This window comes from Macaca mulatta, chromosome 9, assembly GCF_049350105.2.
Source record: "Macaca mulatta isolate MMU2019108-1 chromosome 9, T2T-MMU8v2.0, whole genome shotgun sequence".
NCBI lineage: Eukaryota > Metazoa > Chordata > Mammalia > Primates > Cercopithecidae > Macaca > Macaca mulatta.
Window position 1 is genome coordinate 105,878,344 of NC_133414.1, and position 25,206 is coordinate 105,903,549.

Genomic DNA, 25,206 nt, shown 5'->3' on the forward strand with positions numbered 1-25,206 from the left:
ATGAGAATTCGGCACCCTCATACGTTGCTAATAGGACTATAAACTGGTGCTGCAGCTGTGGAAAACAGCGTTTTGGTTTCTCAAAAGATTAATCATAGAGTTACATATGATCCAGCAATTCCAATCCAAATGAGACAGCCAAGTATATAGTGCTCCCGGGAGAACCTCCAACCGGCCTCTGTACCGGCAGAAGTGCGCACTGCGGGTGGAGCCTCGGGAAGTTTGTGCTGTTTGCAGGCGGGAGGAGCCTGGCCTCTCCTGTTCCAGGTGGTATCTGGGATTCCAGTCTGTGAGTCTGGAAGCTTACCAGCAGGACCCTTGCTTTGCTGAGAGTCCCTGTTTCCCCCTTTTTCCCCTTTTGATCCAATAAATCCTCCCTTTCTCACCCTTCAAAGTGTCTGCGAGCCTAATCTTTAATGGTCGTGTGACAAGAACCTGGCTTTTAGCTGAACTAAGGAGAAAGTCCTACAACACAGATATATACCCAAGAGAATGAAAACTGCACATCCACACAAAAGCTTATGCATGAATGTTCATGGCAGCATTACTCATAACAGACAAAATGTGGAAACAACTTGAGTGCCCAGCAACTGATGAATGAAGCAATAAAATGTGTTATATCTACACAATGGCATATTATTTGGCAATAAAAAGAAATGAAGTACTGATACATTTTACAACGTGGATGAACCTTGAAATTATGCTAAATGAAAGAAGACGGGGGCAAAAGATGACACACTGTATGATTCCACATACACGAAAAGTCCAGAATAGGCACATCTATAGACACAAAGCAGGTTGGTGGCTCCCCAGGGCTGCTGAAACTGGGGGGAAATGGTGAGTAACTGCTAATGGGTACAGAGTTCTTTTGGGGGTGAGGAAAATGTTCTAAAATTTATTGTAATGATGGTCACACGACTCTGTGACTATACTAAAAAGCATCAAATACTTTAAATGGATCAATTTTATGGCATGTGAATTATATCTTAATAAAGCTGTTATTTAAAAAAATAAGAACAAGCTCTTTAATACTGAAAGATGTGGTTTCTGCCATATAAAGTTAACCAAAAAAAGGCAAGGTGTAAAAGAGTACAATTTATAACTTATGTTTCAAAAGTGGGGTGCATGTATGTGTGTGTGTATGTGTGTGTGTATGTGTATATATATATATAAAGTTTTTTTTTTTTTTGAGACAGAGTGTTGCTCTGTCACCCAGGCTGGAGTGGCAGTGGCGTGATCTTGGCTCACTGCAAGCTCAGCCTCCTGGGTTCACGCATTCTCCTACCTCAGCGTCCCGAGTAGCTGGGACTACAGGCGCCCACCACCACGCCCAGCTAATTTTTTGTATTTTTAGTAGAGACAGAGTTTCACCGTGTTAGCCAGGATGGTCTCAACTTCCTAACCTCGTGATCTGTCCGCCTCAGACTCCCAAAGTGCTGTGATTACAGGCTTGAGCCACCATGCCTGGCCAAGAGAGGGTACATTAAAATGTGCATGCACCAGCTAATTCTTGCAAAAAGAATCACAGGAAGGATAAATCAGAAATTAATGATAAAGCCGGGCACAGTAGTTCATGCCTGTAATCCCAGCACTTTGGGAGGCCAAGGCGGATGGATCACATGAAGTCAGGAGTTTGAGACCAGCCTGGCCAACATGGCAAAACTCCGTCTCTACTAAAAATACAAAAATTCAAAAATTAGCCGTGTATAGTGGTGGACGCCTATAATCCCAGCTACTCTGGAGGCTGAGGCAAGAGGATCACTTGAACCCACGAGGTGGAGGTTATAGTCAGGAGGTGGAGGTTGCAGCTAGCCGAGATCATGCCACAGTACTTCAGCCTGGACTACAAAGCAAGACTCCATCTCAAAAAAAAAGAAAAAAAGAATTAATGATAATGTTCCCTACAGACGGAGTGTGAAAAGGGTGGAAGGGAAGGGGGAAGGAGAGGTAGTATCACTTCTCTAACTGAACCTTTTTGTATAGTTTTGACTTTTGGAATCATGTTAGTGTTTTTACAAATTCAAAAAAGTTAAATTAACAAAGTTGGCAGAAAAACAAAAATTGAATACAAACAAAAACATGAATTGAGCTGTATATCAAATGAATAATATAAACATGCAAGGGGAAAGAAAGGACTGTGTACATATAAACAGCCTAATGACAGAAAGAACTGCAAATAAATCTTGAACTTTGCTTAGTAGTTTTGTTATTGGCAGTGCTATGGGCATAGGAATTCTGAAAGTATTTTCTGAATATTGTAGGATAGAGTCAATGACTACATTTATACTGAAATTTTTGGGAACCACAGCTTTTGCTGTTGCATTTCATATGCAAATATAAAATGGGGGCTAGAGATGAAGAACCCTGTGCTGAAATCACTATAAAGTCATGATTTTAAATACATGGGTATAGATTTCCTGTCTATATTGGCCAAAAGTGTTTAAAAGCAGTCACAACCCGGTAGCAATATCCACACTTAGTGTCCAGATCTTGGTTTCTAGATTCCATTTCCCATTAATAGGAATTAGTGCTTCTTAGGGGGAAAGAAAAACCAAAAACTGATTCCAGCACTGGGCCAGGGAATACAGAATGAATATCTTGTGTGAAGGAGTGCCCAAAAAATGATGAGGACCTGTCAAAAGGTCTCTGAAGGGACTCCCACTGTCCAAATCAGGAGCAACTTGAGCATCAAAATAAATGTCATCCAGCCTGGGCAACATGGCAAAACCTTGTCTCTACAAAAAACACAAAAAATTAGCAGGGCATGGTGATGCGTGCCTATAGTCCCAGGTACTTGGGCTGCTGAGGTGGGAGAATCACCTAAGCTTGGGAGGTCTAGGATGCAGTGAGTTGTGATCACGCTCCACACTCCAGCCTAGGTGACAGAGTGAGGCCCTGTTTCAAATAAATAAATAAATAAATATAATTAGTAACAGATTATAACATATTAAATAAAATGGGAATTCATAAGCCCATACTGATACAAATAAATGAATAAGTAAGTAGGTAGATAGATGATAGATAGGAAAATTTTCTTTACATTGGAAAGTCAATTGAGGCCAGGTGTGCTGGCATACATGTAATCCCAGCACTCTGGGAGGCCAAGGCAGGTGGATCACCTGGGTTCACTTCGAGACCAGCCTGGCCAACATGGTGAAACCCCATTCTCTACTAAAAATACAAAAATTAGCCAGGCGTGTTGGCGCACGACTGTAGTCCCAGCTACTCTGGAGGCTGAGGCACAAGAATTGCTTGACCCCAGTGGCAGAGGTTGCAGCGAGCCAAGATCACATCACTGCACTCCAGCCTGGGTGACAGAGTGAGACTCTATCTGGAAAAAAAAAGAAAAAGAAAGTCAATTGATAAAAGTAAACACAATGATGAAATTAGAAAAATCACTATGTGGCAATCATCACAGTAATAATAAATTCAACTAAAAATATCAACAAATGATAAAATTACTGAGTGAATGTTTAATGAGGAACAGGATACTTACATGGAGTGAATGTTTGATGAGCAACAGGATACTTACTGAGTATAAAGAGAAAGACAGTAACTATAAGCAGTAACTTGAGGCAGAGAGCATTTTAATCAATGAAGGTTACATCAGCGTGTTAGACAAATTGAAATCATACACCACGTCATAGGATACATTGAGGACACACAGGCTTGCTTACATGATATCTTACCAAAATGCAAGTCATGAACTACTCACAAGGAAGCATAAGGCAAAGACAAACTGAGGGACATCCCACAAAATAACTGACCTTTAAGAGGGTCAAGGTCATAAAAGCCAAAAAAAGATAAGCAGATATGGCAACTAAATGCAACACGTATTCCTGTACTGGATCCACTTGCAATAAAGGACATTAATGGAACAACTGGAGAAATGAATGGGGTCTGTGGATTAGACGATAGTAATTATCAGTGTTAACTTCCTGATATAAATGGTTGTATCATGGTTATGTAGGAGGAAGTCCTTGTTTGTAGGAATATTCTAAAGTATTCAGGGATATTGGACATGATGTCAACAACTTTTCGTCAAATGGTTCAGAGTGGGGAAGCTCTTTGTTCTATTTTTTGCACGTTTTAAGTTTGAATTTATTTCAAAAGTGAAAAGGAAAGATTCCATGAGTCCACACTTACACTAAAAACAAACATAAAAAAGGAATAGAAAAAGAAAGTTTTTATTTATAGCAAAAAGCCAACTGAAAAAATGTATAAGGAACAACAGAGTTTTAAACATTACTATTTTTCAACTGCTGTGTTAACTGATTTAGGCAAAAATCATCAGTGGATCCTAAAATTATTGGGTGATAGTTTGTTGAGGAACAAAATACTTATACAAACTCAAAGCATCTTCTCATATTACTTATTAATTACAAAGGGGAAAATGGTACCTTTACCTAAATCTGATAGATACTACTTCAGCCAAGTGATTACCATCAACATCACCCATGATGGGATGAACTGACATCAGATGATTCCTGCCATGATGCACCAAAAGAGACACACATCATTTACATTGTATTCCTGCCAAGAATGCATACTCATAATCAAATCACAAGAAGGCACTCGGACTAACCTCAAGTGCCCAGATCTTAGTTTCTACATTCTACTAATCAACATTCTGTAAAACAATAGGCAAGTACTCTTTCAAAATGTTAAAGTCACGAAAAACCATAGAAGGCTGATAAATCATTGCACATTAAAGGACACTAAAGAAACATGATAAAGAAATATAATGTGCGATCCTGGATTAAATCCTAGATTAAATAAATACAAAGTTGTTATATTCTTTTTTTCCCCCAGCTCTGTCACCTAGGCTGGAGTGCAGTGGGGCAATCACAGCTCCCTGCAGCCTCAATCTCTGGGACTCAAGTGATCCTCCCACCTCAGCCTCCCGGGTAGCTGAGACTACAGGTGCATGCCACCACAACCTGCTAAATTTTTATTATTATTATTTTTTAGAGATGGGGTTTTGCCATGTGGCCCAGGCTGGTCTCATACTCCAAGGCTCAAGGGAATCTATCTGCCTGCCTCAGCCACCCAAAGTATTGGGATTACAGGCATGAGCCACCACATCTGGCCTAAACATTGCTATATTCAATATTAGTATAGTAGTAAAATTTGAATAAGGGCTGTATAACAGGTAACATTAGATCAATGTTAAATTTTCTGAATTTGATAATGAGACTGTCCTGATTCCAGTTGATCTTTTCAACTTACTCTCAAATGTTTCAGAGAAAAAAAAGAATAAGAAGAGTATGTGTGTGTGCGTGCGAGAGAGAGTGGGAGAGGTAGAGACAGAAAGCACAAATGTGTCAAGGTGCTAATAAAATGTGAAGTTTTCAAATTTTTAATTTATAAAGAAAAGAAATTATCTCATTCAAATTTGTATCCTCAGCACATCCTAGCATTGCCCTGGAATATAGTAGATGCTCAATATATGTTCACTAAATGCTTAAATGAAATGACAAAGTCTAATCTGGACTCTTACTTGCAAGTGATAAGACATTCAGTTTAAACTGCCTAAACATAATAGGAACTCAGTACATTAAACTGTAATCTCAAAGGGTATAGCAGTTGGCATAGCTGGATCCAGGTGTTCACTTGATGTGATCACGATCTGGACTCCTCTTTTTCTCTCAGCCCTATTTTTCTTTGTGTTGGCTTTACTCTCTGCTATGACTTGAATGTGTACCCCACATTTCATATGTTAGTATATTTGGAGGTGGTGAGGGCCTTTGGGGGTAATTTGGATTAGATAAGGTCATCAGGGTAGGGCCCCCATAATGGACCAGTGGCTTCATAAGAAGAGGAAGAAAGACTTGAGCTGGCATGCTCTTGTCCTCTTGCCATATGATGCCCTCCACCATGCTATGATGCAGTAAGAAGGCTCTGACCAGATGTGGATCCTTTGGCCTTGGACTTCCCAGCCTCCTGAATTGTAAGAAATAAATCTTCCTTCTTTCCTTCCTTCCTTCTTTCCTTCCTTCCTTCCTTCCTTCCTTCCTTCCTTCCTTCCTTCCTTCCTTCCTTCCTTCCTTCCTTCCTTCCTTCCTTCCTTCCTTCCTCCCTCCCTCCCTCTCTCTCTTTCTTTCCCTCTCTCTCTCTTTCTTTTTTTTTGAGACAAAGTCTCACTCTGTCACCCAGGCTAGAGTGCAGTGGTACAGTCCTGGCTCACTGCAGCCTCCACTTGTGTTCACTTCCTAGGCTCAAGTGACCCTCCTACCTCGGCCTCCTGAATAGCTGGAACTATAGGTGTGTGCCGCTACACTTGCCTAATTAAAAAAAATTATTTTTTTTTTTTAGAGATGAGGTCTCACTATATTACCCAAGCTGGTCTTGATCTCCTGGGATCAAGGGATCCTCCTACTTTGGCCTCCCAAAGTGCTGAGATGATAGGTGTGAGCCACCATGCCCTGCCAATAAATAAATTTATTTTATTTATAAATTACCCAGTCTGTGGTGTTTCATTATAGCAACCGAAAATGGACCAACACACTCTCTCAAACTGGCTCTTCATATAGTGGCATCATACAGCTCTCTAGTTCAGCAGAAATAAAGATTCTTTGGTCCAGTTGTTTCATAAACATCCACTACTAATCTCATAGAACTGATTTGAGTTGCCAGAGAGGATGAAAAATGCTAATGAGCATATCTGAGACTTGTGACTTTCACCCAATCCATGTGGAGTAAGAAAAGGATAAGTGTAGTTCTCTAAGGAAATCAGGTGGTAGAATGAGGCAAAGCTAAGCCACGCTGGAACCAATGATGTTTCATAGCTGGCACAGAAGGGGAGGTGAGTGAGCAGTAGGTGGTACACATGTAATAAGCCTTTAGGGCAGTGGTCACAAGTTGGCAGACCATGGGCCAAATACAGCAGACAGATGTGTTTTGTTTGAACTCCCTGCTATGATTTGAAAGTGTCCCTTCCAAAATTCAGGTGTAGCCAATGCGATAATATTAAGAGGGTATCTTTAGGAGTCAATTAGGCCATGAGGGCCCCTGCCTCATGAATGGAATTAAGGCCCTTATAAAAGAGGCTTCATGCAGCACTCAGCTCACTTGCCCTCTCACCTTCTGCTGTTCCTCCCCTCTGGAGGATTCAGCCACAAGGTGCCATCTTGGAAGCAGACAGCAGCTCTCACCAGTCACCCAAATCTGCCAGTGCCTCGATCTTGGACTCCCCAGCCTCCAGAACTGTGATAAAATCAATTTCTGGTTCTTTATAAATTACCCAGTCTCAGGTCTTTTTGTTATAATAGCACAAATGGACTAAAGTATTCACTGTTTTAAAAACTGGGAACTTTTTTTTTTTTAATAGCATCCAGATTTCTGGCTTCTTTTGAAAACTCAAGAAGATCTGGCAACACTGAGTTCACATTCTCACACAGGAAGAATTGGCTGGAGCTGAGTAGCCTTAAAGAAAGGACATCCTCTGTAGAACGACATCCCCCTCACTCCCAGTTTTCTCACGCCTGGCCCAAGTCTCTCATTTTCATGACCGGTGGGATCTATGGGCGCTTCAGCCTGTGACAAGTGAAGGGAAGCTCGCGAACTCCCAGCAGGTTCCTCGGAAAATCCACTTAGACCTTAGCACCTCCCCCCTTAGCACCTGCCTGTGGCCTCTTGCATTCTCCTCCTTCCGGCTTTCTATTGTCAGCAAGATTTTGAATAAAGATTTTAGTAAAATTTTGAAAGGAAGTAAAGTGGCTCAAAAATTTCACAAAACTAAGTTTATGCTTGAAAACTACAAAATAAATAGGTAGAAAAAAGCATTCTACCACAATTTGCCTCAAAGAGTTCCCACACTCCTGCATTAACTAGAATACTTTAGAAGCAAAGGTGAATGACTATTCCTACACCCTTCCCTTCTCACCCACACCCGCAAAGTCCTAGAACTACAATCCCTTTAAGGACATCAGTATGAATATTTTTGTTGTTTTCCTTCTCTAGTATTTTCAGAAACTTAACACATGCTGGACGTAGCAGGTGCGATTCTAATTATAATGTGAGTGGGAGTCCACCGAGCCAACTATTTCAGAAGGGCTTTGAAAGTTGTATGAGAGCCATCGAGCTGGTCGCAGCATTGTGCTGCCTGAGCAGCAGCCCATTTGGGCATAGGTCCACTGACTGTCAGCCTCCTTCTGGCCAGTTAAACCCCTGAGAGCTAGGAGTGATTTAAAAAGAAGAAAAAAAAGCCAGCACCTGCTCCAGCTTTGGCAAGAACCCTAAAATAGAGCAACCATTTCTCGTGAGAGCTGAACATCAGTGTCTGCAGCTGCTTGCTTTCTTATCGAAAATCAATTTCTATCTATTAAATAACATAAATAGGATAGCCTTTCTCCCTTTCAGATTCACCACTGTTTTTCCTGACTGAAGGAATCATTTTGAGCACTTCCATGTAGATTTGGAGGGAGTGGGGAAAGTTTTTTTTTTCTTTCCTGTCAAAAACCATCAATCCATGAAAAAGAAGGAATCCACTTGTAAAATATTTTTTTTTTTCAGTTGACCACTTTTACAAGTAAGCATAGAGCTTACTGTTTCTTGTTTTAGTTTTCTTTCCTGGGCAAACTGCAGAAGAATCAATGAAAAGTATACACGGGAACCTAATACTTCTTTTTCAGTAAATACCCAGGCCTCAATAAAAATAGGCTTCAGTTCAGTATAATAGTACACACATAGAGAAAATGGCATGGAGAGAAAAAGGACAAGAAAGAAAAGAGGATAGAGAGTTAATGAGAGCGTATGGTCAAAGATGGGAAGAAAGAAGATACAAGTTGATCCCTTGGTCAGACCACTCCCCATTCTAAACAACCTTAGTCCCTAAACTCAGCTTACATCCTAATTCTGTAAATGCCGCAGCTCTTTAGCCTGGTCCGTGAGCCTCCCACACACCTAGTCTATTCAGTTGGGTTGTTGTTGCCTTGGATGCTCTGATAAAACCGACTTTGTTTCCCCAAACTTGTCTCAATTCCCTGAAGAATAATAAGCACACTCAAGGAGAGCTCTTCCTACAATAGGTTATTCATCTTAATTATCCACATCTTTTCCCAGAGTGCATACAATTTTATGTGTTGTGTTTTGGATGGCTCATTCTTAGGAGTCCAGAAAAAGTATATTACCAGCTCTCTATAAATGCATCCATTCAACCAGCATTTCCTGTTTTCCTGTGGAATGCCCTCTGAGATACTGAGAACTATTGGACTCAAGATGGCATTTCTCACCTCCTCCAACATACTTCTCTAGTAACCAGATCATTAGGCATTCTGTCAAAATATCTTGTACGTGGCCCTATCATTTCTTTTACTTAAGTAAATGCAAGTTGTCCACAGTGAAGTTAGCCAAGCAGAATACATCTTAGAGGGAGAATTATCTATTCCTTAAACTTCACCCACAGAAAATAAGATGTTTTAGAATGTGTGCATGTTTAAAATAGTTTGATTTGAAGTGCCAAGGAAGGGAAAATATTTAAAAATGAATTCTGAAAAACAATAAGGCAATTATAAGTCATTATTAAAGTAAATAAACTTTGTTACTTCCTTCTTCTCACCTCCCCTTTTCACCCCGATTGATTCTGCAGTGTCTCTTTGTTAAAAAAAAAAAAAAAAAAAAAAAAGCAGTGTACAATGAGAGAAGCTAAAAATAGATAAATGCATTTTAAAGTCCATGGACTCAGTAATTTATCTTCTCTCTGCCTATCCTTTGGTTTAGGCAGGGACTCGGAGTCAGCTTCCACTGTGCCTCTCTATCACTGGTCTTGGAACCTTCCAGTTATATTAGATAATCCTTTTATGGCCTGGCATTCTTAGTGTCAAATACAATTACTGGTTAATCTGATGGCTGTCTCCTCTCATGAAGAAAGTTTTTACAAGACTTGCCAAGACCAGATGAGGACTAGACCAGCTCTAGTGTCAGAGCTCCAGGCTCCTCCCTGACTTCCCTCTGGTTCTGACAGTGATGACAGGGCAATGCTGCCAGCAGGCCTGGGTGAGGGAGACCCCTGCCCTGATTCTGTTTATTTTCTGAACTTTAGGCCCAGAAGTAAAGCCAAATGTCCTTTGTATGCTGTTGTGAAACCAGTTAATTTTCAGATCTATTATAAGAGCAGTGGAGTGATTTGCACAAAAATCATGCAATGCCTCTGCTCAAAAGTCTCCAGCAAATGCCATCTCACTCAGAGAAAGGCTACTACTGTCCTTCAGTGGTCTACAAGCCTCACCAGCACATACTCACCTCACCTGGCTAACTCTCTAACTTCCTCTTCTTCCACCTCCCCCTCAGTCTCTCTAAGCCATGTGACCCTCTTGCTGTTCCTCCGGCATCTCAATCTTTTATTCATCACTGGGCCTTTGCATTTGATGTCCCCTGTGCCTGGAATGCTATTCCCCCAGGTACCCACAGGCTTACTTCCTCCATTCCTTGCAGTCTCTGCTCAAATGTCACTTTGTCAGCGAGGGCTTTCTTGACAATACTTCATAAAACAGCAGCAGCCCACTCCCACAGTTCACATACCATACAATTCACTCATTTGAAGTGTACAGTTCAATGACTTTTAGTATTATCAGAGTTGTGCAACCATCACCACTATCATTTTCATGTACAACATTTTCATCACCCCAAAAAGAAAGTCTGCACCCTTTGATCATCACCCTCTGACATATCAATTACCCCAGTTCCCCAGCCCTAGCTGACCACTAATCTACTTTCAGTCTCTATAGATTTGCTTAGTCTGTACTTTTCATATGCATGAAATTATACAAGACACAGTCCTTTGTGATGAGCTTTTCCCACTTCTCATAATGTTTTTAAGATTCATCCATGTTGCGGCATGTATCAGTACTTCATTACTGCTTCTTGGCAGATAATATTCCATATGGCTATACCACATCTTAGTCCTCTACTTATCAGTAGATGAACATCTGAGTTGTTTTCACTTTTTGGCTATTGTGAATAATGCTGTGAAAAGCATCTGTGAGCAAGTTTTTATGTGGCCATAGGTTATTTCTCTTGGGTACATACCTAGAGATGGATTCCCATCATTTGCGTTATGCTTTATTTGAGCATTTGTTACCCACTGAGATATTATATATTGACTTGTTTTCTGTTTTATTGCCTGCCCTGCTACCACTAGCATATAAGCTCCCTAAATGCAGGATCTTGATGTGTTTTGTTTGCTGCTTAGAATAGTGCCTAGCCCAGAGTAACCATGCAACAGATATATGTTGTATGAGTGAGTCAAAGAATGCTAAAATCAGAGCAAACTTATGGGGAAAAAACTATTAATTCAATAAACCAATCATGTATACATTAAAATTCCACTTGTGGGAAGAAGTCTGGCATAACAACTTTCAGGGAAGTAAAAAATTCCAGAACTGCCACCAGCCTGTGCCTTAGTCAAGTGACTTCCTTTTGGCTTCAGTTCCTCCCCTTTAAAATATCAGGGTAGAACTAGTATTCCTGGCTCCTTCCAACTCCATGTTCTGTAGTGGTAACATAAAAATGAATAAGTGACTTGATTTGCTCACACAGGTATTATTTTTCATTCATTCATTCATCCCCAAAATATTAAGTGCCTTCATGAGCCAGACACTCTTTGGGTGCCTTACTTTGCATATCAATATTTATAGTTAATTTGGACAACAATTATACCATTGCTGATTTAAATTTCTGTTTTAAATTTCATCAAATATAGCTGGATTGGGCTCTTTAAAAATGAAAACTATCTCTTAATTATTTTAAGTTTTAAAGACATGGGCATTAACTGGAACTAAAAAAAAATTAATATAAATATAATGTAAGTTTATTATTGTTTCTTGCTTCAGTATGTTCCAGTTTCACACAGATACAAAATGCATCCATTTGCAGAAATGGAGAGGGGATAAGTGGGGTAAAGGATAAAAAGCCTCTGTCGGACTCAGTGGCTGTGGCTTTTGCTCTATGGGACTACAATCTACATTCCGAGCACTCACCAGTCACAGCTGCTACCTCTTCTTGTGCTTCTCATAGTCTTCATATACTGAAGGTTTGTCTGAAATGAGGCGAGCTTCTCTATTATTTGCTTATCCAGGGAGTTTATTCCTCGATTTGGCATAATTCCTCAAGTGTTGAGGGGCAGGGGGAGCAAGAGAGCTAAAGAGTTTTTTTCTTCTATTGACACCATGCCAGTGGGTAAGCTGCACACTTTGTCTCCCTTGTACCTTCGTTTCCTCCTTAGGAAGACAGTGGATTTAGAATTTAGATCCCACTCTCTACTAGGTAGAGCATGACTGTCTGCAGAGGTTAGAGCAAACCAAAGCAGAGAAGCCAAAGGCATGAGAGGTTCTTTTGTACAATGGCCCTGTTTTTGCTGGAGAGTTACGCTTGCCAAATCGCTGGCTATGTTCCTGGACCAAATACTCCAAAATGTACTTTGTCAGGAGAATTTTCTATGATTAAGTCCCAAGGACAGTTTTACATAATCTTCCCACTACATGATTTTAAGAAAGCATTTTGGGAGAGCAAAACAGACCTGGGAAGTCATACACAAATGCCTCATTCAACAAACATTTGTTTACCTGTGATGTGCCAGGCTCTGAGCAGGCGGTGGTTAATGTTTTCTCATCTAACCCGCCCTGAGTCTCCATGAGTTGGGGATCACTGGCTTGCTTTGTTTTACAAATGAGGAAACTGAGGCTCAGAGATGTTAAAAATTACCTCAGCTAGGATTATACAGGTAATAGATAAAATCTATGGAACTCCAAGGAGATCCTGGGAAACAAGTCACCCTTACAAAATAATCCTGTAAAATACTTCTTAGTATTTTATTATTATTTTAAAGATAAAAAAGAGTTGACTGTAAACTACTTATATGTACTGGTCACAAACAATGGAACCAGCTCTTGGTATTGGAGAAAACAAATCAGTAAGTAAATAAACAAGCCTGGAAATTGAAGAAAATGTACGATGAAAGAATAAATCTTAGAAAACAGCAGGAACTAAGGGGTTCAGAGACTCTTAATAGAAACAAATAAGCATTACCCTTCAAGATAAGTAGGTTTGATGATTTTCAGCCATTTTAAAACTTTTCCTACTCTACTCCATTCAAATTTCAGACAGTGAATATTGGAATGATTTAGTTTGGGACTTCCGCCCATGCCTTGGTCAAGGGAGGGACACTTGACATGTATGCTGGATCTATGTTATTTCTGATTGGAGGTGAGTGTTGGTTTTCGTAAGCGAAAGTTGGGTGTTGTTATCAGGAGAAGAGAGTGGAGAGGCCAAGCGGGCAAAACAACAGATGTCCATGAACCTGATGCCAGGAATGTGGCCTCTCCATCCCCTTGGAGGGATCTATGACATGGGCTTGAGGCTAGGGGCAGATATAAACCATGAATAGAAATAAAGATAAACCCTGGATCAAAGCTATAGCCCAGGCCAGGAAGGGGCAGGCCTGAGCCAGGGGAGATGGATGACAGAGAGGGCACTTGGAGTTCTGAGGGGTGAGCAGCTGTATTTTCTGATCTGCACTTCATCTAGCCGCCCGCACTGAGAATGCACCACATGGTCAGTAGAATGGAATGTAGGGCAGACACCAGCCCCTCAGAAGCACACAGAAACCTGATACAGTGGCTTCAGCCGGATGCCTAATTCCCTGTGGTGTCCAACGTACGGAAATACGAGGCTGGTCAGGCCAGGTCAGAGGGTAAGACCAGCCAAGTGAGAGTTATCAGGGCCAAACTGCACCTTTAGGTGAGACCAGGGAGGTTAGCCGAGGCACTGAGAAACTGCCGCATTCTCTTTCTCAAGCGGAGGCTGACCCAGCTAGCAGCAGAGAGGGGTCCTTGTCGGGGTAGAAAGTGCTGGTACCGGAGAGCGTAGAGGAAACTCCTGTGATAGACGCATGAAGTACAGTCTCATTTGGAGCCAACAGCTGGGCCAAAGAAGCAATATGAGCTGCCAGATACAAGAGGTCAGTTTGAGACTGTGGTCAAGAATGAGGCAAGAGACCAGGAGCTTTGATCAGAAACAGGTCTAGAAACACAGTGGGAAGTAGGATGGCTTGAGAAAGTTCAGCATACAAACTGAACAGCCCAAGAGACCAAAGCCTTGTTCTCGCTGGGTGCTGGTCACATGACAGGGGGCCAGGCAACCAATCAGACCACTTAATAGTATAGAGCTGGGCTGGAAAAAAATAGGTCTACCTGGGCACCTTGTCCAGAGAGGACATCCACTGAAGTGAACTGCAGGCAGGAAACAGAGGTCTGAAGGGGAGAAGCCAGGGTCCTAGAGTCAGAGAACCAGCCAGGTGGGCACTAGCCAGTAAGATAGATCTCTGCTCCCAGTGCAGATACCCGTCGAGGGAGGACACCGGGTCGCTGGACTTGGTTATGTTTATTCAGTGTGAGCCATTGTCTAATTGGGCAAGTGTCAATGCTTAAAAGTGAGATGATGTTTTCGTCAAACAGTGGTTCTCAGCCATGGGTCACATTGGAATCACCTGAGATTTATTTGCTGTTGTTTTGTTTTAAAATGGGAGTGTCACTAGGTTGCCTCAGCCTCCCAAGTAGCTGGGATTATAAGTGCCACATCCAGCTTTCACCTGGGATATAAACAGCTTCCTTGGCTCCACTGGTGAGTGTAATTTATTTAGACTGAGGTGCAGCTTGGACTTTAGAAGGTCTGAAAAGCTCCTCCGGTGATTCCGATGAGCAGTCAGAGCTGAGAAGGGCTGTACTAGAGCATTGGGTCCCAGTGAGCATTCATCTGGACATTGGCCCAGCAGGCTTTTGTTGAAAACTAGGTTTCTCATCCAAAAAAAAAAAAAATTAGAGAAGTAATACATAAAGTGTAATTTTTTTTTTTTTATTTGGAGACTTCACTAATTCTGAGAAGTTATTCAGTAAAACAGCTTTTCCTCCACTTTATTTATTAAGGTAACATTTACATCCAGATTTGAAGCTTATGGTTCAATTAATTTCAGCAAATACATACACCCAATAGTTGGGGAACCTAGATGCAGAATACGGAAGTTCTTGTCCTGGCTTTGCAAGTTTTCTGTAAATTGAAAATTATGTACATCAAAATTAGAAGTTAAAAAAAATACACTTGTATTACCATCGCCTAAATTAAGAGAGAGAACATTTCCATTACACCACAAAGCTCCTGGTATTCCTCTGTAGTTACCCCAAGACCTTCCCTAGAGGCAATTATTCTAAATGATTTCTGTCACCATAGCTTAGTTTCACATATTCTTATAGTAAATACTAGTTTGTGCCTGCTTCTTTCCTTTGATACAATGTTTCTGTTGTTTTGTGAATCACACTAGTTCATGTACACTGTGTGAACTAGTAGTTCATTCCCATTATAAATAAAGCTGCTATGAACATTCTTTATACCAGTATTTTTGTGGACATACTCTTTTATTCCTCTTGGGTGCAGCAAGGTTTTCACTCTGTGTGTGTGTGTGTGTGTGTGTGTGTGTGTGTGTGTATCAGATAATATATATAAATATACAGATGCTGAGAAGTTCAACTCAGAGTGGAATTATTGCTACCAGTAGCTATCTGTTTAGTGGCAAACTCTTTTCCAAAGTGGTCATACCACTTTATATTCCTGTTATCAATGTATCACAGCCAGTTCATATATTTTCTGATGCTTGGCATTTACATCTTATTTAGTCTCATTGCAGTTGATGTGAAGTGGTACTATATCATGGTTTTAGTTGCACGTTCTTGATTACTGTTAATGTTAAGCACCATTTCATGTACTTATTGAGTGTTTATATATTTTTTATGTCAAGTATCTCTTCAAGCCTTTTGCCTGATCTTTTTTAGTTTTGTCTTTTTTATTATTAAGTTGTAGTTCTTTATATATTCTGGTATCACTACTTTGATGTGAGTACTTTGTCAGATATATGTATTGTGAATATTTCCTCATAGTCTATGAATTGCCTTTCATTTTAACTATTTCTTTAAAAAAGGAAAGCTACGTCTTTTGATTAATGTTTTTAATTTTGTTGAAGTCAAATTTGTCCTTTTTTGATGTCCTAAGAAATCTTTGCGTACCTCATGGTCATGAAAATATTTTCCTACATTTTCTTCTAGAGGCTTGATAGATTTAACTTCCACATTTAGGTTGATCACTCGTCAAACAATTGATTTTGTATTCTATATGATTGTTTAACATAGAATTTCCCAAACATTTCTGGCCATAAAATCTATTTCCCTATATAGCACCTATCTCCAGTCCAAGAAACTAACATAATGTACACTGAGAAATGACTGTTTTGTTAGAGGAATCAGTGTAACTAAATATGTCCGGATACCATCAAATCCATTAGCTACAATCTGGGCCCAATGAACAAGCCACAAAAGGCAGTAAGTTAAAAAGAGGTTGTAGTAGACTTTGACATACCTGGGAGAGAACTCTTTTCAATTGAGCTTAAAACCCATAAATATTCAAAATGTGGAAAATTAACAACTATCAACTAACTTTTCTATGAACAAACTAGGCCCTGATCAATAAGATGAATACCTTATTTGTAAGCCCTTGGGAGATGAAGACTATGCTTCATTCATCTCTCTTTCTCTCAGCACCCAAAACAGTTCTGCAAATACATTTGCAGTTGAAATCCAATATTTTATAAAGGATACACATCAAAATGTTAAATTATTCTTTTGATGGTGAGACTACAGGTTACTTTGATGTCCATTATTTTAGTCTTTATTTTGTATTTCAACAATGATTGCACTATATACGGTTTACTAAACAGATCAACAGATAAATATGTATCATTTTACTGTACTCTGTATCTTTTTTGCATTTTATATTTAAAAGTGAGCTTTGTTTATAAGAAAATAAACAAGGAAAACTGCTTAACATTCTAATGGGAAATCACCTTTAAGTTGTAAAATGAACTTCCTTTAAATTTTAAAAAGATTTAATTTAAAAATACCTCTTGGGAAAGACTATTAAGTCTCCATTAGGAGAAAAGAGAGAAGATTTAGTCTCATCATTTCTTAAATATTCTTCAATTAAGTAATTTAACATTAACAATAAGACCTTGGAGGTTGTGCTTGAATTTGAGAAACTAATAATTGATGGGACTAATGACCAGGAGCCAGGATGTATGTTATGCAAATGCCTATAGGCAGCAACAGCAGATAAGAAAAAACATAACTGAAAGCTTTATAAAATGGGCGTGAGGTATTGTTTACTGGTGGATGAGAACAGCTGAATATTTGGTCTGCTGCTTCAAAATCTAATTTACCTTGAAACATCAAATACTTAGCTTCTAAATTGATGGTTGAAGAATACCAAAAGAAGTAGCTCATTAAAATTCCCCCATCTCAAGGAATTCCTTTAAAAAACTGAGAATTTGTTTTTACATTTTTATAATCTACAGTGGCTCTAACCAAGGATAACCAAATCAGGGACCAGTGTATTTTTTGTGTTTAATCTGTCACTGAAACTGTTGTGTCTTTTCAAATATTATTAGATTTGTGGGATTTGTTTGTTTGTTTTTGAGACAGAGTCTTACTCTGTTGCCCAGGCTGGAGTGCAGTGGCATGATCTTAGCTCACTGCAACCTCCGCCTCCCAGGTTCAAGTGATTCTTATGCCTCAGCCTCCCGAGTAGCTGGGATTACAGGTGTGAGCCACCACACCTGGCCTGTGTTTGCTTTTTTGTTTAGACAGTTCATCCTTTACTTATACTAACTACAAACCCCTGCACTCTCAGACAACACAGTAGAGAGAGAGCGTTCACAGTAAAACGTCTGTTAATAAGGATTCTATGACACAGGACAACTCATCACCATAAACGAAAATTTTACAGCTACATGTGAGAGGATTTCTTTTCGCCTCAGAATGTGAAGCAGTTTTCTTTACTTATTTTCTTATAAACAAAGCACACTTTTAAATCTACAATGAAAAAAACACATAACATGCAGTAAAATGATATGTGTTTATCTGTTGTTCTGTTTTGTAAACTGTATGTAGTGCAGTCATTGTTGGGATACCTAAGTGGTTGCTATTTATTGTTTTGATTAACATGAAAAATGAAAAGAGAGAATACTTTTAGATCTGAAAGGAGCATTGCAGATGACAGACTTCAGTAATTGCTCCAGTAGACTGCAAAGGGCTAGTTTTACAGCAAGAAACTGGATAACCTGGCTAAATGTTTCATTCATATGACCCATCGGATTAGGGGTGGGCTGGTTGGGATCTGCTGGGCCTGGAGTTAATTTCTCCCTCATTGCCTCAGAGGATGACAGAACAACCTCTTCAAGCCCTGTGCTCTGCTGTGGAATTTGTGATCCTGCCCCTCAGGTCAAAGCTATCTCAAAATGGCAAGAATAGCAGCAGTACTGAGTGAGGCGTTCAAAAGGAGGAGAGCTGGCTGGCCCAGGCTGCTGGTGTGAGAGAGAGATGAAGATGTTCTTGTCAAAAGCCCAGCTAGGATCCTTTCAAATTTTATTATCATAAATGCCCTGCATACAGCCATCCTGCTTTCATCCAGTGGAGTGGGTGGGAAGCAGAGAATCAGGAAGAAACGAGAACACTCAGGACCTGGAGAGTGAGGAGGGCTTCAGTACAGGATATACTTTCTCTGGATCTCAGATCTCAAAGTGATCTAGGGCCCATAATCCCTGAGTCCTCGTTTGGGTTCAACAAACTGACCTGAGGGATCCATATAAGTGTCTTCTAAATTTTTTTGAATACTCTGAAAAAAATACTCTCTAGACTCACACAACATTTCTAACACCAAATGTGGGGCATGGGGGGTTCCCCACATGAAGCAAGTCTCCCGACATGGGGGTGGGGTGAGGCGGAGCAGGGGAGGGACTGGGGTCCTACAATTTAATTCAATCCTGACACTATGTACTGGACGGGTAGCCTCAGATCCCACAAGTGAAAAGTCTCAGTCCCACAGACTGCCCCTACTTCAGATGCCAGATGAAAGTCCGGGCCTTCCTTACTTCTGACCAATCCTCTATAAACCGAGGGTTTCTAAGACCCCCTCCCCTCAGGTTTGGTAATTTGCTAGAATAGTTCAGAACTCAGGGAAACACTTTGCTTACATTTATTAGTCTATTTTACAGGCTATAGCTCAGGAACAGCCCGATGGAAGAGATGCACAGGGCAAGGTATGGGGTACAAAGTGAGGAGTGCAGAGCTTCCATGCCTTCTCCAGGTGCCCACCCTCCCATCACCTCCATGTGTTCACCTACCTGAAAATTCATCAAATCTTGTTGTTTGAGAGTTTTTAACAGTTTGAATTCCATTCCTCATCCCCTCCCGAAAGGTAGGTGAATTGGGCTGAAAGTCCCAAGTTTCTATAATCTTCTGGTGACTGGCCCCATCCTGACACTATCTGGGCCCCACTCTAAATTCCCTCATTAGCATAAACTCAGGCATGTTCAAAAGGGGCTCCTTGCGAAGAATCAAAGATACTCCTGTCATTCAGGAAATTCCAAGGGCTTTACGAGCTCTGAGCCAAGAACTGGGACAAAGACCAAACATATTTCTTTTCACACTACAAACACTTTTTTTGATGATGGAACATTTTTGCTTTCAGGGAATACATCTGAATTTTGGAAATAGCCAAGCCCATTCAATTCTAATCAAGCTGGACCAATGATGGCTTTCATTTGGATAGCGTGTTTCATTTCACAAGGTGTTATCACAATGCCTTGTATTATTTAATCTTCAGGACAACTCCTGGAGCAGGTACAGTCATGCACCACACAAGGACATTTCAGTCAGTGATAAACCACATATGTGACAGTGGTGCCATAAGATTATAATGGAGCTGAAAAATTCTTGTCACCTAGTATTTACTATACTATACTTTTTATCATTATTTTAAAGTATACTCCGTCTACTCATTATGTTTTTTTAGAACTGTAAAATAGCCTCAGGCAGGTCCTTCAGGAGGCTTCGACAAGAAGGCATTGCTATCACAGGAGACGACAGCTCCATGCATTTTCCTGTCCCTGAAGAGCTTCCAATGAGTCGAGATATGGAGGTGGAAGACAGTGATATTGATGATTCTGACCCTGGTAGGTTAGTGTGTGTGTTTGTGTCTTGGTTTTTAACAAAAAAGTTTAAAAGGTAAATAAAATAAAAAACAATAAAAATAGAAAAAAGGCTTACAGAATGTATTACTCTGTTCTCAATGCTGCTAATAAAGACATACCTGCGACTGGGTAATGTATAAAAGAAAGAGGTTTAATTGACTCACAGTTCCACATGGCTGAGGAGGCCTCACAATCATGGCGGAAGGCGAATGAGGAGCAAAGTCTTGTCTTACATGGGGGTGGCAGGAGAGCTTAGGCAGGGGAACTCCCATTTATAAAAGCATCGGAGCCTGTGAGACTTCTTCACTACCATGAGAACAGTATGGGGGAAATTGCCCTGATGATTCAATTATCTCTACCTCGCCCCGCCCTTGACACGTGGGGATTATTACCATTCAAGGTGAGATTGGGGTGGGAATGCAAAGCCTAACCATATCACAGAATAAGGATATAAAGAAAATATTTTGTACAACTGTACAATGTGTTTGTGTTTTAAGCTGTGTGATTATAAGAGTTAAAAAGTTAATAAAATAAATATTTATAAAGTAAAAAAACTATAGTAAGCTAAGCTGAATTTATTACTGAAGAAAGGAATTTTTAAAAATAAATTTAGTGTAGCCTAAGTGTATAGTGTTTATAGTCTACCATAGTGTACAGTCATGTCCTAGGCCTTCACATTCACTCACCACTCACTCACTGACTCACCCAGAGCAACTTCTAGTCCTGCAGGCTCCATTCATGATACATGCCCTATTCAGATGTACCATTTTGTATTGATTATACATATTTTTACTGTACCTTTTCTATACTGAGATATGTTTAGATACACAAACACCACTTATCATTGTGCTACAATTGCCTACAGTATTCAGAACATGCTGTACAGGTTTGTAGCCCAGAAGCAATAGGCTATACCATCTAGCCTAAGTGTTTGGTAGGCTATACCATCTAGGCTGTGTAAGTAAACTCTATGATGTTCACACAACAATGAAGTCACCTAACAATGTGTTTCTCAGAACACATCCCTGTCGTTAAGCGACACATGAGTGTACTTTCATCTCAAATTGAGGGAGGAAAGTAAGGTTAGGAGCAGTTAAGGGATAGGCAGAGTACAAGACAAGTAGGTGGCAGAGGTTAAACTTGAATCCAGATCTTCTGAATCAACATCCAATGCTCATTACCCTTTATCAGAGGTTGTATTTTATAATTTTAATTAGAAAAATATGAAGCACCACTATTAGGGCAGTGAAACTAATATTCATCCATACTGCATAATCTTGTGCCAAAGGCAATTCCTAAAGAGAATTTCCAAAACATTTTAAGCAATGGCATCCTCATTAGCATGAGTGTGTGGTCTTCTAAAAAATAAATGAATGGTGTTCCTATATTTCCAGATACGTGGTTGGATTTTAAAGTCTCATTATTTCAATGTCACAACTGGTAAGACTTTAAAATGCTTACTGTATTAGCTTCCATAAAAAAACCATTATGCAGGAAAATATATTGAAGGCATAAGTGATTTAACAGCTGCAAAAGGGAAAATTGCAAAGAATACCTAATGAATATTAACATAACATAAAACCAGACTTGTGGGCTACTTTATTTTTATCTAGGAAAAGAAAAAATGTTAGCATAATACTGATACCTACATATATAGAGAAGAATTTCATCATACTTGGAGGTTATAAGCTAGAATTTCCTCTTATAAATAAATATGAGAGAGACGTTCTCTAATTCACTTTTCCCCACATTTTTTGGTTTTGGGTCATTCGTTCCATTATAGCTTTCTTTTAGGTGCAGTGACTACATGTATGAAATAAGCCTACAAGAGTGTTATATCAAGATAAAAGGGTCATATATGTGCCATAATTTGTCATCGAATGACTTGACACTGATGTGTTAGAACAGTTCAAAGTCAATTGTTAAATATCAGGAAATTTTGTGAGCCAATCGTGGAGCATTTACCCAATGGAAATCAGTAAACACGACACACCAGGGGTTCCCCTCACTCCCACCCAAGCCAGTTTACCAGCACCCTGCTGACTTGAGGTGGGAGTAACAGTGGAGGGAGGTTGCTATTTACAACTTTACAAATGTTGGAAACCACAAATTGAGATTTCTCTGTACCGGCAGAGAAGACCAAAGATTATGCCAGTGTCTCTGGTTACTTTGGATTTAATTTATAAATAGAGTTTTACTAAAGCTGGGACAATAAGGCTGCATTTAAGGACATTTCCATTGTGCCAAACCAACACTGGGAGTTACAAAAAAAATCCAAAGTCTTCGCAGTGGATCGTTTAATTTATCTTCTGCTTAAAATAATGTAAGGTGGCCACTATATTTATATAGTTGGAAAGAAAAAGGAAAGTTAAGACTATAGATATACACTTTCTCTTTAAGAAAGAGAAATGAATTTTAGACATATATTTTTGGACAAGCAGACACTAAACGGATGATCTCTTAGGAGAGTAGAGATGGGATTAATGGGAATGTTTATTAATGTCCAAATTTTCTTTGTTGCTTTAAAAAAAAAAAGTGGTGTTTAATTTTCTGTTTTCTTTTCTTTTTTTTTTTTTTTTTGAGACACGGTCTTGGCAAGATCATAGTTCACCACAGCCTCCATCTCCCAGGCTCAAGTGATCCTCCCACCTCAGCCTCCCAAGTAGCTGGGACTACAGGCTCATGCCACCATGTTCAACTAATTTTTTTACTTTTAGCAGAGATAAGGTCTCGCCATGTTGCCCATGTTGGCCTCAAACTCCTGAGCTCAAGCGGTCCTCCAGCCTCAGTCTCGCAAAGTGCTGAGATTACAGGCATGAGCCTCTGCACCAGCCAGCATTTAATATTCTTATAACTAAATAGTATTTTTAAAAGAAAGAAAAGAACCAAATAATATCAGATAAATGTGGTCATACTGACCATTTGGTAATGACTGAAAACTTTTCCAATTGATCATTTCTATTCTCATTCTTCTAGTCTCAACCTATTTTTCATTTCTTAATTGACTTGACTTTTCTTCAGAGATAAATGGGTTTGTTTCTTGTTGAACTCAGGATTTTCAGTTATTGTGCTTGTTTCAAAATGCTTTAAAATTAGTCCCTGCATTGCATTGAGAGACATATCAACTGAACTCTAAGGAGTGGTGAGGTCTTGCAAGCCCACCACTGCTTTCATTTGTTTGCAAACCCATGGGACTCCTATTTCCAAGTGCTGGCAGCAGACAGAGCTGGCAAAATTTTGTTCTGACAGACTACTTTGTTCTTTTCAAGGAAAGTTTGTCAGTGGAAAGTATGTCAGGAGAGGAGCTTCTGGAGAACTCCAGCATCAAGGGCACTGGTTTGTTATTTCTGGCTTGGCTGTAGAATGAACCCTGGGACTTTGGACAAGTCACTTAATCTTTTAAAGCCTTACCTGAAAATAGGAATAATACCGTGATTCTGTGACTCAAAGATACACATTTTCCCTGCATTTTATTATTCTCGAAATGGAATGTGTCTAAATAAATTTACCAGCTTCCAGGCCCAGTATGGATACCCCAGTATGAGACATAAGTGACATTTGTGAATGTAGGCGAACTTGGAGTGTTACACAGAAGGTATCTGTTTGTTTGATATCACATGAGATGAGTGATTTGCATTGATAGCATCACACATGTTTATTTGTATTTCATGTTAAATAAGTCAAAATTTACATTTATTCTAATCAAAGCAAATCTTTGTCTCTAGAGGACTGAAGAAATATTTTCCTATTAACAAGCAACAGCCTCTAATAACTGTTATTAAATTGATAGTCCTCAACTGATGACGTATTATAATCAAGGAAAAGGGAAAATAATACCAGCAGGTTAATGTTGAAGATTCAATAAGATTAAGCTCATAAAGTGCTTAGCATAGTGCCTGGTGCATAGGAAGCACTCAAGAAATATCATCATCATTGTCATCATCATCATCACCACCATACTTTATAACACATTAGTCAGCAATCGCTTTCCATAGCCATATTTCATTCACAACCGCTGTGTAAGGAAGGCAGTAAATTCTGATGCACCTTGTGACACTGGGTAAGTCACTTAGTCTGAATTGGTGGTTCTCAACTTTTGCTGAATTTCAGAATTACCTTGAGAGCTTTTGAAAAATATCAGTACCTGAGTCCCAGGCCAATTAAATTAGAATCTTTAGTGGTTGGGTCCAGGTATCTGACAAGTTATGAAAGCTTCCTGGTGATTCTAATGTGTATTATTTTATGTTAGTGGTTCTCAACACTAGCTGCACATGAGAGATCACACAACTCAGATGAAGGGGGCAGATTTAGGCATCGGGATTTCTTTTCTAAGTAGTGGATCCCAAACATCAGAAACATCTGGGGCACTTGTAATTTAATCCAAATTCATGTGCTCCAGTCCCCCCAATTTTTATTTAAGTCTGGGCCTACAATCTGTATTTTTAACAAGTTCCCCCATTTTTTATGTAAGTCTGGCCCTACAATCTGTATTTTTAATAAGTTCCCCTGTTTTCTCTGGTACAGAGTTTAAGAATTGCCAGTCTGATAAGCCTCCGACTGGTGGTGATGGTTGCCAGTCTGACAAGGCCCCACCTCCAACACTGGGGATCATATTTTGATGTGATATTTGGAGGGGGAAAATATCCAAACTATATCAGAGACTGTTCATTCAGCAAGCACTATAATGTTGTTTACCTGAAGCACCCTACGCTGTACCTGGCACACAGGAGATGCCCAGTGAATATTTTTGAATGAATGAAATGCCTGCTGTATTAGGGTTCTCTTAGAGGGACAGAACGAATAGGATATGTATATATCTATATCTATATCTATATATGAGTTTATTAAGTATTAACTCACACAATCACAAGGCCCCACAATAGGCTGTCTGCAAGCTGAGGAGCAAAGAGAGCCAGTCTGAATCCCCTTACTGAAGAACTTGGAGTCCAATGTTCAAGGGCAGGAAGCATCCAGCAGGGGAGAAACATGTAGGCTGGGAGGCTAGACCCATCTCTTCTTTTCATGTTTTTCTGCCTGCTTTATATTCATTGGAGGCTGATTAGATTGTGCCCACCAGTTTAAGGGTAGATGTGCCTTCCCCAGCCCACTGACTCCAATGTTAATCTCTTTTGGCAACA

General features: G+C 39.8%; 2 long non-coding RNA genes across 2 annotated transcripts in view; one reads left to right on the forward strand and one right to left on the reverse strand.

The window, feature by feature from the left end:
- The window catches only part of LOC107000227 (uncharacterized), a 186,207-nt gene extending 173,902 nt beyond the window's left edge, over positions 1 to 12,305 (reverse strand). Inside the window, exon 1 of the long non-coding RNA XR_001447239.3 lies at positions 11,979 to 12,305. This is a non-coding gene — a long non-coding RNA (uncharacterized LOC107000227). The remainder of the gene's footprint in view (positions 1 to 11,978) is intronic.
- Positions 5,777 to 7,706, forward strand: LOC144331207 (uncharacterized). The gene is made up of 2 exons (XR_013398175.1): positions 5,777 to 6,264; positions 7,331 to 7,706. It is a non-coding gene; the product is annotated as an uncharacterized LOC144331207 (long non-coding RNA).
- Positions 12,306 to 25,206: the final 12,901 nt, after the last annotated feature.